This window comes from Lissotriton helveticus, chromosome 7 (assembly GCF_964261635.1).
Source record: "Lissotriton helveticus chromosome 7, aLisHel1.1, whole genome shotgun sequence".
Classification (NCBI taxonomy): Eukaryota; Metazoa; Chordata; class Amphibia; order Caudata; family Salamandridae; genus Lissotriton; species Lissotriton helveticus.
In genome coordinates, this window is record NC_136068.1 from 939,310,429 (window position 1) to 939,323,821 (window position 13,393).

Here is a 13,393-nt window from a genome sequence, read left to right on the forward strand (position 1 = left end):
GGTGGTTTCAGAAGAAAAGGTACTTCTATGAATATACCGCTTTTTTACGTATCCTTTTTCCGCACAGGGAATTACAACGCTGTCGTTAAAACTACTGCTTTGTAAGCAAGCATACCATTACCCCCCAAGTCGTAACAATGACTTGCGGATGGGGGGTGCTTGATGTTGGAATAGTATAATTTACTATTCCAACTCCAGTCTGTGCGGACAGTAGGGAAGGTGTTGGAGTTCAAATCCAACACCTTCTCCCCCCTGTGCAAGTTGTTGTTCCGACTTGTGGAGTAATGGTATGCGTGGTTACAATGCGGTCGTTGTAACAACTGGTTGTAATTCCCACTTATATATATTGTATGTTGATATGAGGAAATATTCAACTAGGTGGTAGCTTGTTGAACAGATAATTTAACTAGGGGAAATAACAAGGTAAAGGGAGCAATGCTTGAAAAGTGGCATAGGAATATGTTGTTTGACAAAGAATGTAGGAACCTAAAAAAGCAGATAAAAAAATTGAAAATACAAACAAGGTTCTCCAAGAATAATTAGGCCAAAATCCCAGTTTATTGACCTCAGAAGAGAGTATAAAGGTTAATGTGGAATAAGAAAAGGATCCACCGAGAGAAATGTTGGAAAATCATGATAGAAGTGATCAAAGCTCAAAAAACGAAACTTTTGGGACTTGGTCCAAAATGGGTTTGGTAAAACTATGATGTATGGTGGGAGAAGATATGGGAATACAATTTCTGGTGAACCTTTTACACCAGGTCTTCGAATAGCCCTCACCCTGGTAGTTTTCATGTAAAAGAAAACATAAGAGGGCAGTTCTCTGTGAGGACAATTAAAAACAAGCATTTGCAATGCAATAGGTCTCGCATGTGCTTGAGATTGAGCTATTGGCATTGTAAATGACAATGCGTTTTAATTATGTTTTGGTTTTTAAAACAAATAACTAAAAGGGATTGTTATTTACAATGCCAATAGCTTAAACTTGTGTAAATGCGAGACCTATTGCATTGCAAATGCTTGTTAAACTGAGCAATGGTTTTGTCTTTGCTTTAGGGTCAAGGGAAGATAAAAACAGTATGTGCGCCACAGAAAGACAGAGAGATAAGTAATGTTGTGGAGACGAAAATGAAAGAGAGGGCCAAGGAAGAGTGGCAAGGGAGAAAACAGAAGACAAAAAAGAGGATAAATAAGAAAAGGAAAAGAGGACACAAATAACAGAGAGAAAGAGAGAGTGAGATAGAGAGATAAAGAAAGAAGATGAGAGAGGGGTAGTAAGAGATGTGGCAAGTATAATTGTTATACAGCCAGTCAGTGTACATATGTCATAGTAAAAAGAGAGGAGAGAGTTTTTACATACATGTTAGCACTGTAACCAAAACTACACACTTTTACTTTCGTGCTCATTGTAAACGTGGCCCAGATTTATTTTATTTTTTTCACACAGTGCAGCGTCCAAATTAATTTATTGTGCTGATTTGTGCAAAGAGAAAATACAGTGCATCCCCTGCGCTGTCACATAAACAGGGCTGCCCTGTGAGACAGGTAGCTTCACGCCAGGGTGCACAGGGGAGTCCTACTCTCTTTAATGCTAAGCTTGTGTCTAACTGTAATGCCATTGGTGCTGATTAAAAGTGTTCGGATACCTTCAGGTAAAGTTTGCGCTATATAAAAGTGAAAACTAATAAATAAGTTTAAAAAAAGCCTACCTGTACCACGTCCATTTTCATTCTGCGATGCCACATGCCTTTGGATCCCTGTAGTTATTAAGTGCACCCGACTGTGGGAAACCCCCATGGCGGAAACAACGTGTTGTGGGGCAGACGCAGGGAATGTAGCCACTGTCCTGTGGCTACACCGCGGGGTAACAGTACGGGTAACGGGAGCAGGAAGGCAGGCATTCAGTAGTGCTGTGCCTGGAGGGTATTCCTGTGTGTACGTGGGGGGTTGCAGTTGGCTGACGAGAAGTGGTGAGGAGGTGCCGGTTCGGTATGCCTGCTTCCTGATCTTGGGCAGGCGACAGTTAAAAAACAAGCTGCAAGCATTTGCCCTGTTTACACATATCAGTCCTTGAACACAAGTTTACATACATGCAGCAAACGCATTATTAGAGCCACTCATTCTGTGTAAACTTGTTGAAAATAACTTGATTTCTGTTGATTTTCCCAATATGACGCATTTTAAAAAAAGTAAAACTATTAGAAAAACACTGCGTTCATTTTAAATTTGAAAATTAATAAAGAAGAGCTACATGAGAAGGGTGTGATCTGTGTGATGCAGGCCACTCATTTACCCCAACTTTCGATTATCATTCCTGATCGGACAGTGCAAGTTGGGAGTTTTGCTCTGCTATTTGAAGGGCTCCAGTGTCCGTAGGTGGTGATGGGTGGGAGGAGGATACCAACAGAAGGGTTTTAACCTTTCAGGCTTGCTTTGTTAATATGTTCAGTCAAAACAGACAGGTGTTGAGCAGACGGGCTGCCAAGCCTCCCAATCCCTCGCTGCACATCCCTCTTCAGCAACAGGCCCAGCACTGACAGCAGCTGCCGCACCGCTAAGCGTGCGCCGGAAATGCTATTTCCGCCGGCCCACTAATTAAGGCATGGAAGCCCCACGGACTCGGATGCATGCTGCTAAAAAGGACAGTGCCACATATGCACTGCAGGCACTGGGGCATTTGAGCTGCACGTACAGGGTAGGGACAGGCCCGGTGGCCGCCCTGTCATTACTGGGCTCATAGGGGGTACACCTCAGCCTAGGACACAGGTTCGAGCTCACAGGTGTATTGTAACAGGGGGGGCATGAAGGAGTATTAATCAAGTCACACGGGTCATTCAGATCAAAGGGAAGGGGGAGACGAGGAAAGGGGGCTGGAAAGTTGGGACTTAGTCAAAAGTCTTAAATGCAGCAATCAACAAACGCTTCACCTAGACACCCTTCATTGTTTTTCTGATTTTATGCCCCGGTAATATGGGCCAAGAAGTGAGATAACAGAATGCGAAAAGAAGGCATCTGTGATAGGTAGCGTTTACTTGCCTGAGGTTCTCAACAATTCCGACACTAACACCCAGCTTGACAGTGCTCCTTAATATATCCTTCTAAGGATGAAATACTGCGTGGCCATGTAGGTATTTGTGTCTGGTAGTGGGGAAGTCAAACATATCCCCGCAGAGGATGCTTCAGTCCACAGCCACCAGGCACGAGAAGCATGTCGCTTTCAGCATGACAGGGTATGCTGGTTTCACCAATCCCAAAGAAAATCGCCATATTGAAACTTCTAGTGTTTGTGTCCGTAGACGCCCCATTTATTGCCCCGTTGTTACCGTCCAAAGGGTTCCTAGGTGTTTACAACAGTCAACTGTATTTCGAGCCTTCAGGGCTCTTGCATTTAAAACACACCAGGAAACTTGCAATTTGCGAAAACTGAAAAACTTTTTCTTCAACCGGACGTGATTAAACATTTGCTCAGGACTGAACTAACCACGATAGTGAAAGCGCATCATACCCGCACCAGCCTCCGATGACAGGAGATGTGCTCGCGTACGGAGAGAACATCTCCTGTCCGGGTGACGACGTCAGTTGCCTGGGGCATGGACGGGGCATGGAGCACGTGGCCAGAAGTGTCCGGGGCTTCTGTGAGCTGAGCGAGCACCGTGTGTTGGAAAGGCAAGGCCGGAGCCCGCGCCGCAGAAGGAAGTCCGGCGGGAGCCCAACCCGCCTTCGTGAATGCGCCTGCCCGAGGCCACCCGGTGGCCATCAGGAGGGCGGGCCCTTAGTCACGTAGGGCTGCCCCCGCCCCCCAGCTAAGGGTTGCCACCCCTCCTCAGGGCAGGTTGCCCGGTGGAGGTGGGCGGACCTGTGACGCACGTCCGGGGCTGGCAGGGAGAGGGTATATCTCCCCCACTGGCCGTTGTGGTGGCCTCTTTGCCGCTCCGGACGTTGCGTCGAACACGCGGGATGTTTGTTATATGGGGGCGGGGGTTCCTGTGGCCCTGAAGTGACTATGCGCCTGCCCGAGGCCACCCGGTGGCCATCAGGAGGGCGGGCCCTTAGTCACGTAGGGCTGCCCCCGCCCCCCAGCTAAGGGTTGCCACCCCTCCTCAGGGCAGGTTGCCCGGTGGAGGTGGGCGGACCTGTGACGCACGTCCGGGGCTGGCAGGGAGAGGGTATATCTCCCCCACTGGCCGCTGTGGTGGCCTCTTTGCCGCTCCGGACGTTGCGTCGAACACGTCGGGACACTCTTTCCCTCCCTACCTCTAACCCTGAGTGTCAGCTATGGGGGGGCTCCTGAGGGAGTTTTAATGTGTTTCCTTTTCGTTGCAGGCGGAGTTACAGGGCAATCCGGAAACAGAGAGGTGCAACACAGTACTTCAGCGGGCACATAGGGGTGCCAGAGCCTAACCTAGAACCTCATGGGAGGCTAGGAATCCGAGACGGCACCCCAGTAGTCCTTCGGGCGGTTGTGGGCCTGTGCAACCGGGGGTTGCTTAGATACGCCCCGCAAGGGGCGTGAGTAGTTTATTACCATAATGATCAGCAGCTGGGTGGTTCGCCACTGTGCTGATTGGCTCATCAGGCGGGCAGGTGGCGAGAATGCGGCCTGCCCTTGGATTGCCCGTAAGATAACCCAACGTGATTACATAATGTTGTATGTAACAATAAACCTGCAGCAATTTTTCCCAATCTTAACACTTGTGTCTGTGTGTTATTTGCGGGATGTTTGTTATATGGGGGCGGGGGGTTCCTGTGGCCCTGAAGTGACTATACCGCATGGTGTGGCCGGAGGAAGATTTTAGGCGGGGCTCCTGTGAGCAAGACGGAGTGTTGAAGCACCAGTGACCGGGTGAAGAGGCCAGTCCCCGCTGCCATCGAGGAGACCAGCCTAGGAGCAGCGCAGAGTCCCCACATGAGCCGGTGAGTGGAGTTGAGTGGGAGGCATCCTAGGCACCACACCTGGACAGGACATATGCACGCTTATGGTGCTCGCAGGATTTGTGATAAAGTCACGCATCTCCTGTCTGTTAAGCTTCAGCATAGACAGTCGATGTGCATGCGAACAGCTTGCGGCGTTATTACAACTCCTGCTTGCACCATACGCGTGCACATCTCCTGTTCATGACTTGCTGTACGTGTGCACCTAGCCTGTCCCCCATCGCAAAGCAAGTAGGCCACAATATAACTCGCCTAGGCGAGCAGCACATGGCGCTGCATCGCTAGGGGAGACCTAAAAACCATATCAGCAGCTGCTCCTGATAACTTTTGGTAATGATACAATCAAATAACGACTGGTGGTTCTGTCTGCTTTATTTGTTGTTTAGAATAATTTTAAAAATGGGACTTTTTCTGATTATTTGGAAGGGGCTGTGATCAAAACCATCTATAAAAAATGAGATGCATCTGCCCCGAAAAACTATAGGCAAATAAATCTTTTTGGATTTGGGAGGGAAAATGTTCTCGATAAATTGGAAGTTGAAAGTATGGGCAGAGACAAAATTTATAATCCCCACGTTGCAAGGTGGGTTTAAGAAGGGGCACTCGACAAATGACCACTGCTTCAGTTTATGGGATATGATGTTAAAAGTAAGTATGGGCTGGAAATTCGTTCCGCTCGCAGAATTTGCAATTTTTGGGCAATTTCCCAATCCGCGAATCGCGTGAAATTGCCAAACAATTTGCGCTTCAAAAATACAATCTCGCGCGCGCGGCGTTGACTTACCGTGATTCTGAGTTCGCCGAGTTGTTTTCCTCCCGGTTTGCGTGCGCTGCGCCATTTTGGATCTGGCTGCGTGATCGCACAAGACTTTTCAACCGTGAGTACGTCATGGAGTCCCACCATCTTGCACTGCGAAACTTTGAGAACGCGAATCCGTCATAAGGGCCCGCGATCATGCATCGCGAGAGTAAACAATAGCGAATACGTAGATGTGACGCGCAGCTGACATCCGGTGGGAGATTTGAACAGCTCGCTTTCCCAAAGTGGCAAAAATTGCAATTCTTTACAAGAAGTCTATCGCTGGCAGCATAAACTTCTGAAAATGAGGATTTGGATCAGAATAACTCCTCAGATTAACATTTGGCTGCACTTTTTGAGCAAGGAGTCCATTTTGGGTGGTTGGGATGAAGGAAGTGCCCCAGAGTCTCCAACCTCCTGTTCCTGTCCAGCAGGCTCCTCCCAGTGCTTTGTCCATGTCCTGGTCACTTTTCATTTGGATCTGGAGCTGGAAGGATTACTCTTTGTGGCTGCTGCTGGATCTTTGTGTTTGAGGACTTTTTGTTTGGATCACTTTTGGATTTGAGATTTTACAAGTAAGTTGGTGTTGTCTGTTTGGGGAATTGCAGTTGCTGCAACTACAATTTATAAACTTTTTCACAACTTAAAAAAATATATTGTGGGTAGCCACAGTATCCAGTAGGCCCAGGGTTAGTCATGGGTGCATGATACAACTGTTTCTGTGAGTTTTGTTGAACTTAAATATAATTTACGGCATGGATGGCATGGAATTGAATAGCTCACTGTTATATGTGGAAGTTTTTTTTAATTTTGGGGTGCGTGTTAAAGCCACACTAGCCAGCAGGCCCAGGGGTAGTCAGTGGTGCATGGACCAAGTCTTTCTGTGGGGTCACCTGAATTTAAACATCGTTTATGGCATGGATGGCATTGGATTGAGGTGATTTTTGTGTATATTTCGATTTTTTGGGCGTTGTTGGGGCCTGGTCCAGAACCTGGCCATGTGGGTGGGGCCTATTTTGATTCCTGGTCCAGGGCCTGGCCATGTGGGTGGGGGTCTAGGGGCCATTTTGAAGCCAGGCAGTGTGCTTTGTGCCATAGGCCTGCAAGCAGTCTGCCTTGCTTTCATCCATTATGCCCAGGGGTACTCAGTGGTGCATGGACCAAGTCTTTCTGTGGGGTCTCTTGAATTTAAACATCATTTAGGGCATGGAAGGCATTGGATTGGGGTGATTTGTGTGTGTATTTCGATTTTTTGGGTGTTGTTGGGGCCTGGTCCAGAGCCTGGCCATGTGGGTGGGGGCCATTTTGATGCCTGGTCCAGGGCCTGGCCATGTGGGTGGGGGTCTAGGGGCCATTTTGAAGCCAGGCAGTGTGCTTTGTGCCATATGCCTGCACCCAGTCTGCCTTGCTTTCATCCATTATGCCCAGGGGTAGTCAGTGTGCATGGACCAAGTCTTTCTGTGGGGTCTCTTGAATTTAAACATCATTTAGGGCATGGATGGCATTGGTTTCAGGTCATTTTTGTGCGTATTTCGATTTTGTGGGTGTTGTTGGGGCCTAGTCCAGGGCCTGGCCATGTGGGTGGGGGTCATTTTGAGGCCTGGTCCAGGGCCTGGCCATGTGGGTGGGGGTATAGGGCCCATTTTGAAGCCAGGCAGTGTGCTTTGTGCCATAGGCCTGCTCCCAGTCTGCCTTGCTTTCATCCATTATGCCCAGGGGTACGCAGTGGTGCATGGACCAAGTCTTTCTGTGGGGTCTCTTGAATTTAAACATCATTTAGGGCATGGATGGCTTTGGATTGGGGGGATTTTTGTATGTATTTCGATTTTTTGGGTTTTGTTGGGGCCTGGTCCAGGGCCTGGCCATGTGGGTGGGGGGGCATATTGAGGCCAGGCAGTTTTTGCCATAGGCCGGCAAGCTTGCGGGCCAGTAGGCCTGGGTTATGAATGGGTGCATGAAACAACTCACTCTGTGTGGTCTCTCTTCTATTAATTTAAACATCCATTTTTGTTTAGAATTGCAATTTTTATTTTGGGTCTTTCCGTTTTTGGGTGTGTTGGTTTAATAATAATGAATGCCTAGTTGCAATAGTATTAATTGAAGCACGACATATGCAACATTTATTTGACTGATGTTCCTCTGACTTCTTTGCTTTTAGGTGCACAAAGACTGAGAACCAGGAATCATCCTCATCATCCTCACTTGTTGTAGTGCCAGGAAGAAGTCCTGCTGCGGTGTGTGCACAACGTCACGTGACATCACGTGTGGCCACAGACAACTCTGCAACTCGTGCAACTGCGTCCTGCAGTTCTGACATCTGAAGAAGATGGGCCCAAAGAAAGGTGGCCATAGCTCCTCTACCAAGAAAGTTGCCAGTGCCACTGCCAGTAAGAAGGAGCAGAAGAAGCAATAGGCGCCACTTACCAAGGAGACTGGTGTGCCGACCGACACTTTTCTTTGGGAAATAAAAACAACGCCTGCAGCAGTGTTGTCCGCCGGGTACCAAGCTGGGAGCAGCACCTCCGCTTCATTGGTCTCAGTGCCACCACGCCATGTTAGGCCCAAGCCCATGAGTGCCGCAGAGGCAGCCACTTTAATTGCTCTTTCACCATCGACCAGTGATGTTGGCGTTGACTCATCGCAAAGTAGCATCTAATCAATGCAGGGTGTAACTCATCTGACGAGTGTTCAACCACAGGTGTAACTACAACCACAGGTGCAACAAGGAGAGGCGCAAGGAGAGGCGCAAGGAGAGGCACAAGGAGAGGCGCAAGGAAAGGCGCAAGGAGAGGCGCAAGGAGAGGCGCAAGGAGAGGCACAATTGCCCACAATACTTTTTCCTCCAGAAGTAGCGGCACATCAGGAAATCGAGATTCATGCATAGGTATCAGCCGAGCAAGCCACTCCTGATGATCCATTGTCTTCCAGATCCCCAGCAAGGAAAAGGTCAAGGAGGGCTAGTACAACTTCTTCTTCAAGCCTCCTTCCTTCTGATGATCTAGATCTTGATTGGCACCCATTAATTCAGTCTGAGAGGGAGGCACGCTATGAGCCAACAAAGCTAGGTAAAAGGAAGGTTCCCGCAAGGCTTTCAGTTATGGGTGATGACGAAGAAGAAGTAGAAGTGGTGTATTCTGCTGCTGATGAAGAGTCTGACGATGACGACCCAGTCATCACAGTCGTCACTCCAGCCCCAGCGGGCATGCAGCAGACAGACATTTTACCCTATCCCGAACTGCTGCGCAGGATGTGGACGGTGTCGCACTGGTACCACCCCCAACACAGGTAACTACTACACCAACATGACCTACAGCTTCCATATTTTCTCTTCAGAAGGGCCAGCCGGGACCTCCATCCAGCTCGACATCCATTACCTCAAGTAGTGGTACTGGAAGTACAAAACAGAGTCAAATTCCGCGACGCCCATCCACCACTTCATCTGGCATTGAAATTGGCACCTCCACCACCACCACCAGGAATCTCAACTCCCCAGTTTGGGACTTCTTTAGTATTAGCAAAAAGGCGGAAAAACAAGTTATTTGTTCGATTTGTAAACAAGTAGTTAGTCGGGGTAAGCTTGGTACCAACTATGGTACCGGAGGCCAGAGAGGTCATCTCCAAAAACACCACAGCATCCAGTGGGAGGCACACCTAAGTAACATCCGGAAAGCCGAAAGTAGACATCCAAATGTAGCCATTGATATTGCATCTGATGATGAGGAGCTGATCGTGCAGGGGGGAGGTGAAGAAGCGAGAGACATTTTTTCTGGTACACACAGTACCCCTGGCAGCAGCACTGCAGTGGTAGCGCCCTCATCCTCTACCCCAGCAACATCTAGGTGGCATAGTAAGAGTCTGGTAGAGACACCAATACGAAAAAGTACATCAATGAGCCTAAATGGGTTGAAGAAGTCTGGATCATCATCACATATGAAAACGGTCCAGGCCACCATTAAAAGCATGTTTTGGTCGGAGGCGCCATTGGAACGCAACCACCCAACGGCACGTCTGTATAATGCAATACTGGCTAAAATGTCAGCGCTGGACCTTCTCCCTTTTCTTTCGTGGAAGGGGCAGGTTTTCTATAATTTGTGGCAACAGTCTGCCCTAAATGGAAGGTTCCTAGCCGGTCCTATTTTGCCAGAGTTGCGGTTCCAGCTCTACATCAAGATGTGCTGGAAGTGATTGGGGCAGCTTTGCAGAAGAGTGCTGTTCACATGGTCCACCTGACAACAGACATGTGGACCAGTTGCCAAGCCGTTGATTACATGTGCATCACTGCACACTGGGTCTCTTTTGCGGGGGTTAGAGAGAAGATAGCAGCAGGTGTTGACAGTGTCACAATTTTTCAAGCTACTCGGAAACATGCAACAGTAGCCATGTTTGCCATGGAGAAATCTCATACTGCAGTAAACATTTTGGAGGAGTTTAACAGTAAGGTCTTTAAATGGCTGCAGCCAAGAAAGCGCGTGATTGGTTATGTTTCCACGGATAATGGCAGTAATATAGTTAAGACCATGGCTGATGGTGGCTATTTCAGAGTGCTGTGTTTGGCGCACAGCATTAACATTATTGTTCAAGATTTCTTGAAAAAAAACACAGTCAGCAAGTTACTGACCACCTGCCGAAGAATCTGCACACATTTCAGCCATTCTTTTAAGGCCCGAAAGCAGCTGAGTATCATTCAACGTGACCGTAGAGTGCCAGTCAGAGGACTCATCCTGGAGGTGACAACACTTTGGAACTCAACCTTCTACAAGCTTGAGCATCTGTTTGAGCAGTACTTGGTAATCAATGAGTATGTCTTTCATGCACAGGGTGCTTCTTTGAAAGACATGAGGCTAGAGGTGGAGGAATGGGACCTAGTTAAAAGCCTGACAGACATGCTTCGTCCTTTTGAGGTGTTCACGCGTGAAGTCAGCAGGGAGGACTGTACTTTGGGCAAAGCTATCCCATTGTTGCGCATGCTAGAGCACCAACTGAGTTGGTGCTGAAAAATAAGACGCATATCAGTTGGCGGAGAGCTTATTAAGCCGCTAGTTGACAATGCAAGGCTTAAAGCAATACATTCAGAACAACATTACATTTGTGCCACTATTCTGGGTCCATGGTACAAAAAGGCACTGGCCAGCAATACATTCATTCCTTTTTCTGAAGCAGATGTTTCCAAGTACAAACATTGGCTAGCTCTGTCAGACACTCGGTTTGAAAAAGAGCGGCAGGAAATTGAAAGAACCACCACAAGTATTACAAAAGTAGCAGGCCATTCGGCGTCAAGGTCCACTTCTGTGGCCGAAGGCAGTCACTTTCCCTCAGAGCTGTTACCGACACCAGCAACCGTATGATCATCACCTGCACCAGGCCCAGCCATAATATTGTCGGAAGCAGATTGGATAACTCATCAAGGGTTTGCTCCTTCCAGTGTTGATGCAAAGGCAACAGATGGTACGCAAAGTGGAGCACCCCTGAAGGACCTTGAGTGGATAGTGCAGGTCAATCTGGATGACCCAACAGAGGTCTTCTTTGATCAGAACCCATTGGTGTATTGGTATCGGAAAAGGCCTCAATGGCCACTGATCACCAAGCTGGCTATAAATTATTTGGCTTGCCCACTCGCAAGTGTGTCTTCTGGACGTGTTTTCAGTGCTTCTGGTGCCACTGTAACTTCAAAAAGGACCCGCCTCTCGCCCAAAAATGTGGAGAGGTTAACAATGATCAAGATGAATCAGCACTTCATACCACCAGATAAATCCACGCAGGAAGAAGAGGACACCGACTTAGGTGACGGAAGTTCTTCTCTGTTAGCTGACCTACTCCTTTTTAATTCACAGAGTTTGAGGACGAGCTCTACTTCCCTGACACCTAGGCTTGAAATACTTACTTTTTACTTTTTTTCGTCCTTATTCACTTTTATTTCTGTGTGTCTTTCTTTGTTTTGCAACTTTTAGCACAACAAAACTCTAATCACAACAAATCCATCAGCAGCACTTTCTTCGTCTTATTTCTATATTGAAGGTGCCGCTGTCTACATTCCTGAAGTTCACAAGTTCACAACTCAGTCATGCTCCTCTATCCTCCTCCTCCAGACTCCCCCTATCCATTTCCCTCAAGGCAGATGGCCGGATTAAGCAGAATAAAGAAACTGTTGTTTCGTAGACGAGTCCCCTCAAAAGAAGTGGGACTGGAATGACTGACTATGCTGACTGTTAATTCTGAAATTGACACAAGAGGCTGCCCTGTGGCCCTTCACTTAAGAATAAGATGCTGACAAAAAGTGGAACAGGTAATGAATGATGAGATGGCACTAAAGTGGACAGCACTGGCTGTCTGGCTCTGATGAAAGCAATTGCTGTTTGTTTGTTGTGCATAAAATGAATCCTATGTGTTCTGTTATTATTTAATCTTTTACACACTAAATGTAACTCAAGTCTACTCTGTTTACCTTGTTTAATGCAAATTGTACTTCTACTGCAGGGGCCACTACGTTGCATTTTTTAATATGGAAAATGTCCTTGGACTCACTGTGTGTAGACTGTGACTGCATGAACAACATTGAGTTTGCCAACACCATGATGATGATGAGTCATGATGACCAAAGTTACATAATATCTTTACAGTCACTCACTGGGATGGATGGATCACCATCGTCGATTTACGGAAGAACTATGGCCATTTCGTGAGTGGCAAACAGGTAAACAAGTCAACAACAACCACAGCAGAACTACATGTCTGTCTAGTAATGTTACGGAGTGGTCGAGCCAGTGTAGTGTTATGCCAGAGTCCAGACAGCGGTTCATATAAAATTGCGGCTATGTGGCTTGCTGTATAAAATTAGATCTGCTTTGTCTGTCTGTGTCAAAGTGGTATGCTACATGGAGGTTGGTTCACTCAGTGGTTCCTGCCTTGACCATCTGCATTATTATTATCCTGGAAACTGAGACTCAGAGTAGGCACTTTAGAAATGATGCATGTATGTAATACTGTCGCCTCTGAAAGTGAAAGTGTTATTTTTGCACTACACACTGAACCTTATATTTTTCCTCCGGGGTGTTTCAATATCCGTTTCTATTTTTCCATCGCCAATTACAGGCCGTCACTTACCCTGGGCGATGGGAAAAACATTAACTTAGGCTTACCATAGCAATCCGCAATTCCGCATCCGCCAGGCAGGCAGTGGACAGTGTGGTCACCAAGATTGATCGACGGAACGCCCGATGGAATGGAGGAGTACCGCGAATAAGAGGGATGGATGGATGCATGCAACTTCCCAATTTGACCAGGACAACTACAACATACAGTTACAGTCTCCACTTCACTTGTCCTTATCTTTGAAATAATGTTATTGTTGTGAACTTCTATGAGTGTGACTCTGTGCGTTTACTCTCTGCTTCAAATTCATCCCTACAGCTATTTGATAAGTTTCTTTGCTATTTTTAAAACTAATGCATTGTACTACTAAGTGTTTATTCTCTCTGAGGGCAGATAGGCAAGTGAAATTGCGTAATTACTGCAGCCCTGTACTGTCTAATTGTTTAGTACTAGTTAGTAGGTTGTAGTAAGTACTACTTTTCAGTAACCTAACCATCCATTTAGCAAACAACTTCATGCATGCACTTCCTTTATGTCCCTTAAAAGATTTATGGATATCTTCATATCCAAAGA